At 43.8% G+C, this 14,840-nt stretch overlaps 1 long non-coding RNA gene across 2 annotated transcripts; it reads right to left on the reverse strand.

Moving 5' to 3' along the window:
- Positions 1-310: 310 nt before the first annotated feature.
- LOC308594781 lies at positions 311-13,690 on the reverse strand. Of its 2 annotated transcripts, XR_014011603.1 has the most exons (3): positions 13,220-13,690; positions 7,252-7,441; positions 311-515 (listed from the first exon to the last, which is right to left on the reverse strand). It is a non-coding gene; the product is annotated as an uncharacterized lncRNA (long non-coding RNA). The 2 variants fall into 2 exon arrangements; XR_014011604.1 differs by lacking the exons at positions 7,252-7,441; positions 13,220-13,690 and adding an exon at positions 2,452-5,155.
- Positions 13,691-14,840: the final 1,150 nt, after the last annotated feature.

Below are 14,840 nucleotides of genomic sequence, written 5' to 3' on the forward strand. Positions count from 1 at the left end.
ATTTAGCAGTTATCACTCACTCAAGCATATGGCTGTGTCAAGAATAGTCCAATCAGTTTTGCTAGTGCAAAGCCATGGAGCTCCGTGAAGCCTGAAGTATCAGTTCTGCGGCTGTACAATGAACACAACGAAATGGACTATTCAGACAGAAAGCCAGAGAAAGGAAGAGATTGCATATTGTATACTTCATAAGTCACTCTTACAGTAAAACATGTGTGTGTTTTGTAAACATGGAAATAAAAATCACAAGAAACAAACACTTACACACAATCCAGACGTTCCACAAAGAGTATGCATCACTAATTAAAAGTGTAATTGACAAATGCTTTAAAAAGGTTTATTTAAGAATATAAGAAAGATGCTATGCCCAATTAATTCAGCATCACGTTCTCATAATGGTCAACCGTATGCTGGTGGGAAGACCACCAGCAGGACATGAGGACCATAGCAATCTTCTGACTGGTGCTCAGAGGCATGCAGCCTCTTGATACTGGAGGTAGTACAACTCATAGACTCTGAAAGAAAAAGAACACAAAGGCCTTCAGTGGGGTTTTCTTTGATAATTTTCCACTAAACCAATGGTAGCCAAATTGATGCTCTCTAGATATTGTGGACTATAACTCCTATCATCCATGACCATTAGCCATGTTGGCTGGGGCTGGTAGAAGGACACAACTACCCCTTGACTACCCCTGCACTGATTATTCCAAGGCTGGCCACTCCTCCATAGAGGCAGCATTCAGGAGGAACCTTTCTAATACCCTAGAGATGGCCAATTCCAAAGGGAAATTCTGGTTTACCATAAATCAACAACCCTGCAAGTACTCCTAGGACAACTTACACACTTTGGCTTAGGTGGTGGCCGGGCCTCTCTCATTAAGTTCTAACCTGTTATCATTGAATTTGTGGCAGAGTCTGGTTTGATGTTCCTTTATTGTCCTCTCTATTTCATTAAATGATGCTGGAGGTCGAAGGTATGCTCCCAGATGTGGTTTAATAAGGCAGGGATGCCTTTGGCATAGTCAAAGTTTTTCCCGCTTTCTGTCATGAGAAGGTCACCTTCATGAGTGAGAATTTATTGCAAATCAAAATGTTCCCCTTTTTACTTGGTCTTTTAATTTCAAATGTAGAAGAAGCAAACAAGGGCACTTTTCTCTCTTCCTCCCCCACCATCTTACAACTCAGTAGTTAATGCAGTATTGAGTGTTAAGTGACACATTAAGTGTCACTTTCCCTGTTTCTTGTTAGTTCTGCTCATGTGACATTCATCTTTCAGGCAATTGAGGTGATGGTTAACCCTTGGTTATGTCTCGGGTTACAAAAAAGTGAGCTCAGAGACTTTGCATGACATGAACTCTTATCATCACCCTTCAGCGACAAAAGAACACAAGAAGGGAACAGCCACCTAGAATGACAGAGATAGAGAGAAGCCCAGATACTCCCAGTTCCCACCGCAGATTCTATCTGAAGTAGGTGAGACTACATTCCTGTGCCTCGTGATCTGGCTCTGGCATGAGATTAGCTACCCTGAGATCAGCAAGGCACCAACAGTATGGGGGAGAGGAAGGAGGCAAAGTGAAAACCTGGATACATTTAATGTTTGGGGAAATGGCTAACATGGAGAGACAACTGAGTGAACTGCTTTGATGCATATTTCCTTTCAAAGAGATTTATAGTGTGTGAAGTTCTGAGGCCACACTAGAGACTGCAGCTGAAAGAAGCCAGGCAAAAGACTAGGTTTGCCTGAACTGAAATGAAGCATTTTTAAAGGGGCGCATATCTATGGAACATAGGACACACTGTTTCTTTTGTCCCTTTGAGGACCAGTTCTACAAAATGCTTTAGGTAGCTCTGTGGATATAACCGTTATCGAGGAAGAAGTACATCACCGGCTGTGATCATGTTTACAGTCACTGTGCCTCTGCAATGTTTCGTGCAAACAAGGCAGCTGAAAAATGTGCCATGATCACACCAATCAATGCCCGAAAGCAGCGTCTGTCAGTGTGGCAGACTTGATGATGAGAATCCTTCCTTCATAGGAGTGCGTCCATGACAGACAATGTACTTTTGCACTCCAAATCTTTCATAATTTTAAACACAGCTACAGCTTCTTTACAAACTTAACACTGAACACAATCTCTTGGGTACACGCAAGGCTCGTCATATAACAATTTTGTAGCAGCCACGGGATAACTTCCCACTTTAATTGATTCCTTTACAAGAGCATTGGTCCAGCGCAGTTAATGGGATAATTGGTAACATGATATTTTATGCATTCATTCATTCATTTCTTTTCTTTTTAAAAATATCCTGCCAGTAAGAATTGCTTTCAGGGCAGCCAGCAATACACGATAAAGCAATTAGTAACATAAAATCAAAAGCAGTAAATAGTAGGATTAGAAACAGCAAGATTTGAAACAGATAAGCTAAAACCACAAGATAAAAACTCACCCCAGCCAACATTTAGGAAGGTGCCTTATAGAAGTCACAGACTATTGGCCCATCTAATGCAGTTTTTTTTCTGCACTGGCTGGGAGAATCTCAGCAGGATTTCAAACAGGGTTCTTTCCCCAGCCCTACATGAAGATGAACCTGAGTTGTTCTGTGTGCAAAGGATGGATTCTGCCACTGAGTTAGGGCCTGGGAAAATAAAACTCTTTCCTGATGCTGAAGAGACTTGAGTAGGTGCCAGCAAGCAAGCATCACAACTGTCAAATGGGTGCTGGAAAGAGCAGCGCTGTGTGAGAGGAGGCCTTGCTTCATAAGGCAAACCAATGAATGCTTAAGTGCAGAGGCTTCACGTTTTTATTCAAAGAAAACTGTATTTTATTATGTGGCAGGCCCCTGCTACAGCTTGTAGTGTTGCCTTTCTTACGTGCTGCCCGCAAGTACTCGAGTGGTACAAAAGGGAAAGTGTTCATTCAGGAAAGCACTGAATAAAATTAAGAAACGAGTCCACTGTGGAAAGAACTAACTAAATAAACGGTGCTCGGTTTGTTCATGTGACATTGACATATCTGTGGGTGATATTCCAAGTTAGTCATACAGGAGCCCCAATGAAATTGACAGACAGGTAATTTTAAGTCCATTGATTTCACAGGGTTTGCTCTGAGTCTAACATTGGATACCACACTATAGTTATATACTGAGAGAAAGGGGGCTATAAATTCCCTTTGGATTCTGAACAGTGGAAATATGCCTGCACTATTTGCAAAAATCCAAAGATCAAAAATCAGTAGGCAGAGACTGTGGACTTTCCTGAAAGAAGGTTCTTGAATAATGGGATTGTTTTTCTTCTCTGAGGAAAGAGGCTGTGTGGTTTTCAAATCCACAATCTCATTTCCAGTTTAAACAGCTGTTCAAACACAACTGGAGGAAAATTTGAAGCAGGTTCTGTAGCAGCATTCTGTCAGGATTAACAGGTTACTGTGGACCTTGATCACTTTTAACTCTCTCAGTTCTATTTTTCCAATAAACTGAACAGACAAATATTACAGCCTGAAATATATCTGTTTGGGAACAGAATAATACATTCTGGTGTCAGGGTTGGGAGTTTTTACCTTTGTTTTCTGTGTCACATGCATGCCACAACTTGTAAATATAACATATGAGAATAAAGAAGCCTCAATCCATTAGTGATCATAATATCAGTATACATATGTAGCAGGTATTTTGTAGAATGGGTCATCTTTCAGGTCCAGTAATCATCTTGTTCTGGCAGTCCTTCTATATCTTAACATAGCAATTTGCCAATATTCCAAGTCAAACCATTGTCCCATTTAGCTCAGTATTAGCCACCTCTCCATGGTTTCAGCAAGATTTCCAGGGATTGAACCTGTAACCTTTCTTTGGGTTCAGAACCATGCATAGTCCAACGAGTGTTGTCCTTTTAATATTTCTGAATGCATGGTCAGGTTGTTCTCCAACCACTTGTTCTGAACCTGGACTCCCCCAATCAATCCAATCCAATCCAAATAACTTTATTGAACTAGCCATTGGCCATGACAAATCTGAATCAAAAATAAATACAAGCAAGAGGGGTGTAGTGCCACAAATAATGGTCTCTATTTAGATCTCTGTGTCTCCCTTGCAGTTCACTGCTATATGTCCAGGGTTTTCTTTCTGATCTTTTTGGCCGCCAAAGCAAAAAGGGTGACTTTATGAGTCACTGAAGCATTTACATCACTAAGAAGCCATATGGCCTTCTCTGCCAGGGAGAGACATCTTTCCTGCATGGATGGTAAGGTGAGAAATTGCCTCCTGGGTCCATGTATAGTGGGCAATATAGCAAATAGTGCAAGATGTCTTCCACTTGCAGTTGCCCACATACACAGAGTCTGTCTCTGTATGGTACCCTGTTATATCGTCCATCTAAGACGGTGGAAGGCATAGCTTGAAAATGCAGCTCAGTAAAAGCAAATCTAAGTGAGGCTGGGTGGAGATTCGACAGGTAGCTGGCTCTAAAATGGACTGTTTTTAGAAAGAGGAACCAAGGAGGAGTGCAGTGTAGGCACTCTTTCCCCTGTCAATATCTCCTTCAGTGGTGGGAAGGAATGTGATGAAAATTTCTGCCCTTTTATATCTTGGAGCTTAATGGCCAGTGGAGAGCTCCGCAGGTAAACTGGTTCTTGTGATCATTCTTCTCACTTTCCTTTAAAACTGATTCATGTTAGTGAATGCCATGACTACCAGAGGCTAGCAACTTTATTCTCCTCCTCTGCAAGAAATTAAAAGGGATCTACTACACCACCTCAGTCAGGATATGGCAGCAGTTTGAAAGCACACTGCCCTCAAAGGACCTTCTGAATTTCATTGTGGAGCCCGAGTCAAGGGTCAAGCAAAACCAGCTTGTGGTGGCCTGAGGTGTGAAAGTTAGCTGAGAGACCAAGGCAAAGATGTGTTTGAAGCAGCACCTCACCTGCATTGCACGGCAATGAAAAAATGAGAGTTCACATTCCTCTTCTTTTTCCTCTCTCTGGAAATGGAGATGATTTCAACAAGGCCTGATAATGCATTTTCAACTCCTTTGTTTTTATATGTGAGTTCGTGTAACAGCTTTCATTATTCTTTTTAGTCTTCTATGGACACTCAAGTCAAGGCCTGCAATATGTATTTACTTCCTTGTTTTGAGCTAGGTGCTCATTAAAGCAGGAGAGGATATCAGTGGCGTAGCGTGGGGGGTGCAAGGGGGGCCGGCCGCACCGGGCGCAACATCTGGGGGCGCGCACGCGCTGCCTCCGGAGTCGCCGAAGAGCCTCGGGCGCAGGCTGTAGCAGAGCCCCATGTCTCGCGGAACCGACGAGCTGCGCGCGCGCCCGGGCTGAAGGCGTCTGGCAGGCAGCGGCTCTCAGCGCTCGTCGCAGTCCCCGCGCGTCAGGGCCGCGGAGGACGTGCCAGGCAGCCCCTCCTCACAGCCCCGCCTCCGCCGCTGCTGCTGCAGCTGCTGGGCCATGTTGCATTTTCCTCGCCTCTCTGCCCCCCTCCTCCTCCGGGCAAGCGGCGTCGTTTGGGCGGCAGCGCCAGTGGCAACTCGCCTCAGACCGGCAGGTTAGGGGTTAGGGGGGGCACAAATTACTTGCCTTGCCCCGGGTTAGGGGGCGCAAATTACTTGCCTTGCCCCGGGTGCTGACAACTCACGCTACGCCGCTGGAGGATATATTAAGTCTACCTTTAGGACTACAAGGACGCCATTTCTTTCTCCGTCAAATTGGCTGTCGTGGTTCTCTGTGAAAAAGAAGGAGGAACCTCTGTAGTCAGACATGTCTTCCCAAAACCAGTTCAGAGCAGGGCCAGGCTGGACTTGTGTAGCTCCTGTGTCTGCTCCAAATGGTTGTGGTAACAGACTTTGCTTATTGAAAAAAGCAAAGCTAGATAATGCAGCTGGCCTTGGCTGATCTTTCTCCACCCACTATCCCTCCTTGATAACATTTTGAGAAAAACCAGAACCACAAAAATATACTTTCCCCCTGAAGCAAAAAAAAAAAAAAAAAAAAAATGCATCACAGATGGCTCCTTGGGTTTATATATTCTCTTTCTGATTTGGTGTAGGTGAATCCACAGCTGTTGTTGATTTTGTGACTAAATTGATAAGCACAGCTCAAGCTCCATTCAAGAAGTTAGAAAATATATACACATTACATAGCCTTGGCTTTTTTTACATACATAAGAATAGATCCCTTGCCCCTCATGAATGCATTTTATACCTGAGGCTGCATCTTTTAGGGTACCCATCTGAAAAAAAGGAATGGTTTCATTATGTTTTATGTTCATCTACTAGGATGATTTACAAAAGTACTTAAATCATTCTTCATTTTCCTAATTAGAAAATGTTCTCTTATCAATTCATCATTCAAGAAGCCTTTGCTGAAAATAAGTCTGTGATTGTTTTGGTGTTGTAGTATATTCCTGATAGAACACTTCGTTCTGTCTTGCTATTTTCTACATGGTTCATTGGAAGGCTTTCTCAATCTTGACTACAGAAAAATATGAACCAGGCTTCCAGAACTGTGTCGTCCTATTGATGGTTGAGATTGTGCCTGGGATAATGTGCTTCCTGTTGTCCAGCATCGCAGTGTGTAAAACTGCACAATAGCCATGCAAGGCCTGCCCTATAAAAGGTAGAATGAGGCAATTGTTTCAAAAGACTGATAGTTCAGGTATAGCTGTAGCTGTCTCTGGCTATTCTGCCACATGGCCTCTTTCGGGCCGCCTAATCTGGCCTTGCTGCTTCAGGTGTGCTAGAGGATGCTATCCCATCACCAGCATTGAACTAAGACTTGGCTGCCTGCCCACTCCACCTCTGTACATGATACTGACGGGGGCCATGATCTTGTCCTTTGTCTCAGGCTGCAAAATGTGAAACCAAACCAAGCAGCAGATGAATCGTGGTGGCGTTTGGAACCAGGATGTGGTAGCCAGCAGGGAGTGTAGTGGCTTGGCGGTTATCAAAGGCCTTTGCCCAGTTTACAGCCTATCCTCAAATATGATAGGAAATGGGCATGCTGCTCACGTTCCACATTTCTCATTGATTTAGGCATAATTGTGGTAAATTCATGTTCTTCAAAATGCCTTGCAGAAGGTCAAAATCCTAGTGCTTCCCAGTGCTTCCTTGATCTCCTTTCCCTGCCTGGCCCACTGAGGACGAAGCATGTGGTCACTGTGCAGAAAGACAGTGTGACAGACTTTCTCAATGGATGAGTCATAAGAGCAAAGGGTCTTTTCCGTAACTGCATCACACTTCACTTGACTTACCTCCTCGTGTGTCTCATATTGCATTTCCACTCAATCATCCTTTCAGCTGCTTCTTTTTACATCTTCATTTTCATCACGCTTAGGTAGTCTGAAAGGTTTCAGTATTGTTCTAACTGGAGCTCATGAAGAAGCATGTTAATAAAGCCCGCCGCTGCCGCCTGACAAGGTACACGAAGTGGAACAGTTTGGTCTGCAGCACCAATGAAAACAGATGGAAGAAAAGAGGGCTGTGTGTGATGTAAGATGTATCCAAATGTGGAGGATCTTGCCCATTTATCATAGGAGACTGCTGACAAACAAGTGACAGTAATGAATGTGCCTCTTGAGATGCAATCTGGATCTCCTGTATCCGAGGAAAATCTATCCGTTGGCATGTTAGTGGCGAATAGCTGCCTTGCTTAATTGATTTCCAACTGTACCATATTAGAGGGTAGTGACAGTGAAAAACATACCGCCGAATTAACTGCGGAATTGGCGAGTACCATCCTACCGCCTTGTCACGCTAACCGCTGAACAGTCCATTGCAAGGGCCCTTTTTAATGGTATGAAGTGATTGGGCCAGGTTTCAGAGGCAGCATATCTATGGATAGCAGCTTTTGGGAGCAACCACAGTAGGGAGTAAGAGCCTTTATATCCTGCTTGTCGGCTTCTCAGAAGCATCTCATTGGCCACTGCAGAAAACACGATACTGATGGGCACAGTGGATGTGATCCAGCAGGGATCTTTTTGTGTTCGTTATCTGAACTGGATGTGTTATTTGCTCATGAGAATTCACATGAGCTACCCGCTCAGCGGCTCTTTTAACAATGTATGTGAATGTGGTTATTTTTTGTATTTTTTTTTAAATAAAAAAATCATGTTGGATTGAAATGCAATTCAGACAATAATTTGCATGTTATGAAACCTCAGCGCTTGCTGGTCTGCAAGTGCCCATCGTGTTGTGAAACAGCAGATAAAAGCAGCCTTATGAGACTCAAGTGTTCTATGTTAACACACAATTTATGCATACTTTTTTTTTAAAAAAATGTGCATTTATAGTGCAAAGCAATTTGGCCATACGTCTCTTTGATTCAGTAGGCTCATAAAGTTCAGCATGAATCTTGAATGTCATTTGTATTTGTTTAGAGTAGGGGAAGAGAGCTCAGATTTCTCAAACACATATTTGTCAAACTAATTGTTGTTGGAAATGAATAATTCACGTTTTTGTCCCAGATATACCATGTCAGGTCCAAGAGCTTTGGAGGTGGGGTGCTTTAGATGACCTTTGTATAATCATAATCATAATCACTTATTATTTATACCCTGCCCATCTGGTTGGGTTTCCTCAGCCACTGTGGGTGGCTCCCAGCAGAATATTAAAAGCACAATAAAACATTGAATATTAAAAACTTCCCTAAACAGGGCTGCCTTCAGATGTCTACTAAATGTCAGATAGTTGTTTAATTCCTTGACATCTGAAGGTCGGGTGTTCCACAGGGTGGGCACAACTACTGAAAAGGCCCTTTGTCTGGTTCCCTGTAACCTCACTTATCGCAGGGAGAGAATCTCCAGAAGGCCCTTGGAGGTGGACCTCAGTCTCCGGGCTGAACGATGGGGGTGGTGATGCTCCTTTAGGTTACTGGACTGAGGCCATTAAGGGCTTTAAAGCAGTGTTTCCCAACCAGTGTTCCGCGGCACACTAGTGTGCCGCGAGATGTTGCCTGGTGTGCCGTGAGATGTTGCCTGGAGGGAGGCGGGCGAGTCGGGCAGCGAGAGGCGGGGTGGCGGCGGCGAGGAGAGGCCGCCCAGCGCGGGGCTCTCGCCGTCTGCCTGCCTGGCTGCCTGCGAGCTCGGCGGGCAGCGCCTCCGTCCGCAGCGCCCGCCTCGCGGCTCTCATTCCCTGCCCCTGCCAAAGCTCACCCAGCCAAGCCGTGCTCTCCTTCCTGCCTCGCTTTGCTGCCTCCTCCCCCCCCCACCCCAAAGCTTGGAGGTTCCCCGGCAAGGGGGAGGGGAAAAAATTGAAACTTACACTTTCGTGCGTCCCTCCCGGCGTGACGCTGCGCGCTGACGTCACGGGGCTGTAATGGTGGTGTGCCTCGAGATTTTTTTCATCAAACAAGTGTGCCTTTGCCCAAAAAAGGTTGGGAAACACTGCTTTAAAGGTCAGCACCAATACTTTGAATTGTGCTCGGAAACATACTGGTACAGGTCTTTCAGGACCAGTGTTATGTGGTCCCGGCAGCCACTCCCAGTCACCTGTCTAGCTGCTGCATTCTGGATTAGTTGTAGTTTGGTGTTTCTTCCAACTATACAATTCTATTATTCTATCAGATGGTTACTCAAATGCAGACTCTTCCTGTGTGTTTTAGAAGCAGATACAGAAGAATACCATAACTGCTTTATTCTGTGATCTGTCAGAATGAGGTAACAATAATTGAATTCGAAGCCACTTTAGCAACTGGAAATGAATAAGACAATCAAGATGAATGCATACCAAAGTGATCCGAGCCCTGGGCATTATCATCAGCAATTCCCTGTTGTAACAGAAGGCTGCCATCTGGTTTCACATGACTTTTGCAGATCCCTGGCCCACCTTTTTCATTACTTTTACTAGAATACTAACTCCTGTTTAGCAGCCCATCCTTTATTCAAAGGAAGTTCAAAGGAATGTAACGCAAATGTTGCTAATCCTCTGGAACTCCTGAATAACCGGGTCAAGTTCATGGAATCGCTCGTATAAGTGGTGCCGGGTATGCAAGGTGTCAATTAATAGAAGGTGGGCTATCGGTAAAATAAACAGAAGAGCATGAAAACAGTAACTGAAATGGGAATTCTTGAATTGAATGGCAGGAGATAAGTATGAAAAATTAAAATGGGTTTCTGTTTCTGTTGGCATCCATCGGCCTTGAGTGGCAATGGAGTGCACTTTGGGGGGGTGACGTCTAGCCACTGCAATAGCAGCAATGCAGTGAGTGCAAGGCCGGGCAGGGTGTATAGAGGTCCTGGGCTGTACAGACAACAAGACCCAGTGGCGTAGCGTGGGGGGATGCAGGGGGGCCCGGCTGCACCGGGCGCAACATCTGGGGGTTAGGGTTAGGGGGCGCAAATCCACGGGTTAGGGGGCGCAAATCCACGGGTTAGGGGGCGCAAATTACTTGCCTTGCCCCGGGTGCTGACAACCCACGCTACGCCACTGACAAGACCCTCCCACTTGGCCTCGCTGTTGAGGAATGGCTGCTGTCCTTGTTACTGCTTTGCTGCCTTACTGCCAAATTGTGGGAATTTTTACCATGGGCTGAACTGGAGGGAGTGTCAAGGAGAGCAATTTGGGAGTCAGTTGGATAACAGTGCGAGTTACTATGATAGGTATTTACTGGCAAGCACCTTACTGACCTTTGGAGCCTTGTGATCTCTTTTCCATTGAGATATTTGGCCATATGTGGAGTGCAAATGTCACAGCCCTTAAGCATTTGTCCAGATGCACCCATATTAAAGGGTAAAAAGGGACTATTGCGACAGCTCTGCTCACTTGGTAAGAATCAATGGGGGTTGGTAAAGCAAAATGCAGAACTGAATTGAACTTTATGCTAGTAGCATGGAGGCCCGCTCAAACTGTGCCCTATTGCAGAATGGAACTATCTGAGAGAAGAACCTTTGCTTAGGGAAGTTTTTAATATCTGAAGTTTTATTTTGTGTTTAATCTGTTGGGAGTCGCCCGGAGCGACTGGGCAAACCCAGCTTTATGGGCAGAGTATAAATGATGATGATGATGATGTAATAATAAAATAACAACAACAACAACAACTGGATGAGCCCATCTAACATGCCACAAAAGGGGAACGACACATTCCACCTATTCATTAGCTCTTCCAATCTCAGACATATTGGCTGCCATCATTGTTCCACCCATCCTTTGTGGAGGGATAGTGGGCAAAACGACAGACATCACTTTCCAAATCACATGGAAAGAGTTCCTTTAGCAGGGGTGATCTTTATTCTTTGCTTAAGTTAAATCTGAGATATTTAGAGCTATAAGCCCCCAGACAAAAGGGTATTATTGAACATTCCTAGCTTCAAAAGGAATTCCTGGGATATTGGCTCCACAAGCTTCCTGGAGGGGATTTTGTACCATCCATGGCTTCATATCTATATGCTGCACATGTTTTGCTTCCCCCCCCCCCCCAAACCAATATCACTCACTAGCAATGGTTCTATGGTTATTCTTTTTAAAAATGTGTTTACAACTAATATTATTATTACATCATTTTCATTTCTGAAAATTAGATCTAGTGTCTGAGCAACTTTTTCCAGTCTATGCATTCATAAACATTGAAAGTCTGTTTCATGTAATAATTTTGCATTTATAGAATACACACACTATATTTTTGTGGCATTTAACACACATGCAAATACCACCAAAAAGGCAGGATATAACTGGATCAGTGGCTGTAAGCAGCAGCTAATCTCACATCATGGAATTAAATTTAAATGGGCTTAAGTGTTTCAGAGGCCTTCCAGACCTGTTTGTTCCATAGCAAAATGTCCTGCTTGGAAATATAAAGTCTTTTTTTAATTTTCCAGAACTGACAAATCCCTAAGATTCTGTTTACTTAAACATCCAGACATACTTGGTTAGATAAACAGAAAAAATGCAAAGCAGAAATAGATCTTGAATATAAATGTCTTCCCTGAGAAAACAGTGAGGGTCTGAAAGTTTTAAGAATGTCTATCCCAAAAGTATCCCAAAAGGGCTACAAACAGACTATCAGCAAGAACGCACACATTGAATAGTTAGGTAAACAGACAACACCTTCAGCTTCATAGAAGATCAGCCGCTGACTTTACTGGAGTCATAATTTGTCGTGCTTTTGCCATACCTGAGTACAACAACCACATGTATTTTGTAAAGGAAGTAAGAAATGAGACAGAAAATAGCATTTCTGTTTTTCCTATTAAAAGCAGTGTGTCATCTGTTCTAATACAAGGTCCAAATTTATTTTGTATTCTACAGAGCAAGAAAACAACTTTTCTAGGCTACAGATTATAATTTTGTCGTAAAATACTACATAGCTATCCCTAAAGAAGCTGGGCACCACCTAGCAAAAGTCAAACACTGCGAAGTCCCATTGATGCTCTTAACTTTACCACTGAAGTCACTGTATCTTTAAGGTGCTCAGCTATGACTGGATTATGTCACCCCCCGCTCTTTTTAAAAAGAAACCCACTTATGTGTGCAAGAGTAAGTCTGGCCTCCTCCTTCTAAACCCTAATGGCTTCCTTCTGGGTGAGGAAGCAGCACATTTGTAAAATTTGCACCTGTATAAATATCCTGTGTCCATGTGTGCAGAACCTTTCAACAGCGAAAGCTGATTGGATTCAAGATGTGCTTTGAATGTTTTCTGCTGCCTTAGTGCAAAGTGACAAGTGTTTGACAACGCCTGTGACTGGGAAGCAGGAACTGCAATGAAATTAAAAGCAATAATATATTATCACTAGCTTTAGGGGTTGTGGAAAGAGAGTTGTGGTGAAGAAAATGACACTCCACACCCACAAAATTATTTGAAGCAATATATTGCCTCTCTTTGACTAACAAATCAATTCTGTGCACATCTGTCCTCAGCCTAGCTGAGTTTCTTGTGACTTACTCCCAAGTAAGTGCGTATAGGATTGCAGCCTGTATGTAGAATCAAATGTCAAGAATGATCTTGACCACTTGTGCAGCATTCTAGAGCATTCAAAGCAATTCAAATCATTGTAAGCATCTCAGCAAAAATCTCTACAAGATCATTAACTCTACAAGCATCATTTTGAAATAATAATAATCCAGGCTGGTTCACAACAATATAAATGCATTCTAAATAAAAATTAACACATTGAAAACAGTAAACGCAACATCCACAGTAAGTCACAGTAAAAGCTTGGCAAAAATGCTTGGGTGAAAAGGCAAGTTCTTAACAGAAGCAAAAAACACATCAAGTTTGGCACTTGCCTTGTTTCAGAGGGGAGATGATTCCAAAGGCTGGTTGCTGCACAGAAAATGTCCTTTCCTTGGTTTCTGCAAAATCAATTTCAGCAAGCTATGGAAAAATGAGGGCAGCCTTCTTTGAAATCTGAGTGAGTGTGTAGCTTAGTATGGGGGAAAGTGCTCCCTCAGGTAACTGCATCCCAAGTTGTTTTGTTCATATTCCTTTTAAAAAAATTATTATTTAACTATATACCCCATCCTTCCTCCCAAAGGAGCCGAGGCTGGCAAACACGCAAGCAATAAAACAGTTGAAACACCTAAAAACAATGCTATTACAGATGCAGATTAAGAAAAATCTCTACTTAGAAAACTTGCTGCAAGGGGAAGGTCTTCAGTAGGTGCTGAAAAGGGGGCAGAAGCACTGCCTTCTGATATTTTAACAGGAGGGAATTCCAAAGGGTAGGTGCTACAACACGAAAGCCTTGATTCCTGTCTTGTGCAAAATGGACCTCTTGATAAGATACTACATGCAGTCTCTTATCCTATGGGCAGTCAGTGCAGCGGTTTCAGCAAAGAGGTGGCGTGATTGTGATAAGTTGCACCACTCAACAACGTAGTGACTGAATTTTGCATCAGCTGAAATTTCTGGACCAACTTCAAAGGAAGCTCCACACAGAGTGCATTACAGTAGTCCAATTTCAAGGTCACCAGTGCCTGGGGGTGCTATGGCCAGACTCTCCCTGTCCAGAAACAGCCATAAGGTATTAAGCAAATGCTAATAGGCACCCTTATATGCCTGTTGTCTTTGTCCATGGAGTTTTCTTGGCAGGGATACTGGAGTGGCTTGCCGGTTCCTTCTCCAGGTGGATCACGTTTGGTCAAAACTCTCCACTATGATCTGTTAATCTTGGGTGCCCTGCTCGGCTTAGTTCATAGCTTCTCTGAGTTATTCAAGCCCCTTCGCCACAGCAAGGCAGTGATCCATGAAGGATCCATTCTTCCATTCTTAAGGAAATTAACCCTGAGTGCTCACTGGAAGGACAGATCCTGAAGCTGAGGCTCCAATACTTTGGCCACCTCATGAGAAGAGAAGACTCCCTGGAAAAGACCCTGATGTTGAGAAAGATGGAGGGCACAAGGAGAAGGGGACGACAGAGGACGAGATGGTTGGATAGTGTTCTCGAAGCTACCAGCATGAGTTTGACCAAACTGCGGGAGGCAGTGGAAGACAGAAGTGCCTGGCGTGCTCTGGTCCATGGGGTCACGAAGAGTCGGACACGACTAAACAACAACAACAACAACAATAGGCACCCTTGGCCAATGCAGCTCTCTGGTCCTCCAACAACACCCCACCCCAATATAAACCCGATCCTTCAGAAGGAATGCAGAGAAGCACCCAGAACAAGCAGACTGCTTAAGTCCTGGAATCAAGAAATGATCACAGAACATCCATCTTGTCAACATGCAATGTTAGCCCTCACCCATCCCTCCACTGCTATCAGGCACTGATCCAAGAATTGCACAGCCACACCTGATTTAGATGTATCAGTGAAGTAGAGCTGGGTGCCATCAGCATATTGACAACACTATACTCTGAATCCCTTAATAGCTACTCTCAATGGCTTTAGCAAGATGTTACAGAGCA

Source organism: Podarcis bocagei (genome assembly GCF_964188305.1).
Source record: "Podarcis bocagei genome assembly, chromosome: 9".
NCBI classification, from domain to species: Eukaryota; Metazoa; Chordata; class Lepidosauria; order Squamata; family Lacertidae; genus Podarcis; species Podarcis bocagei.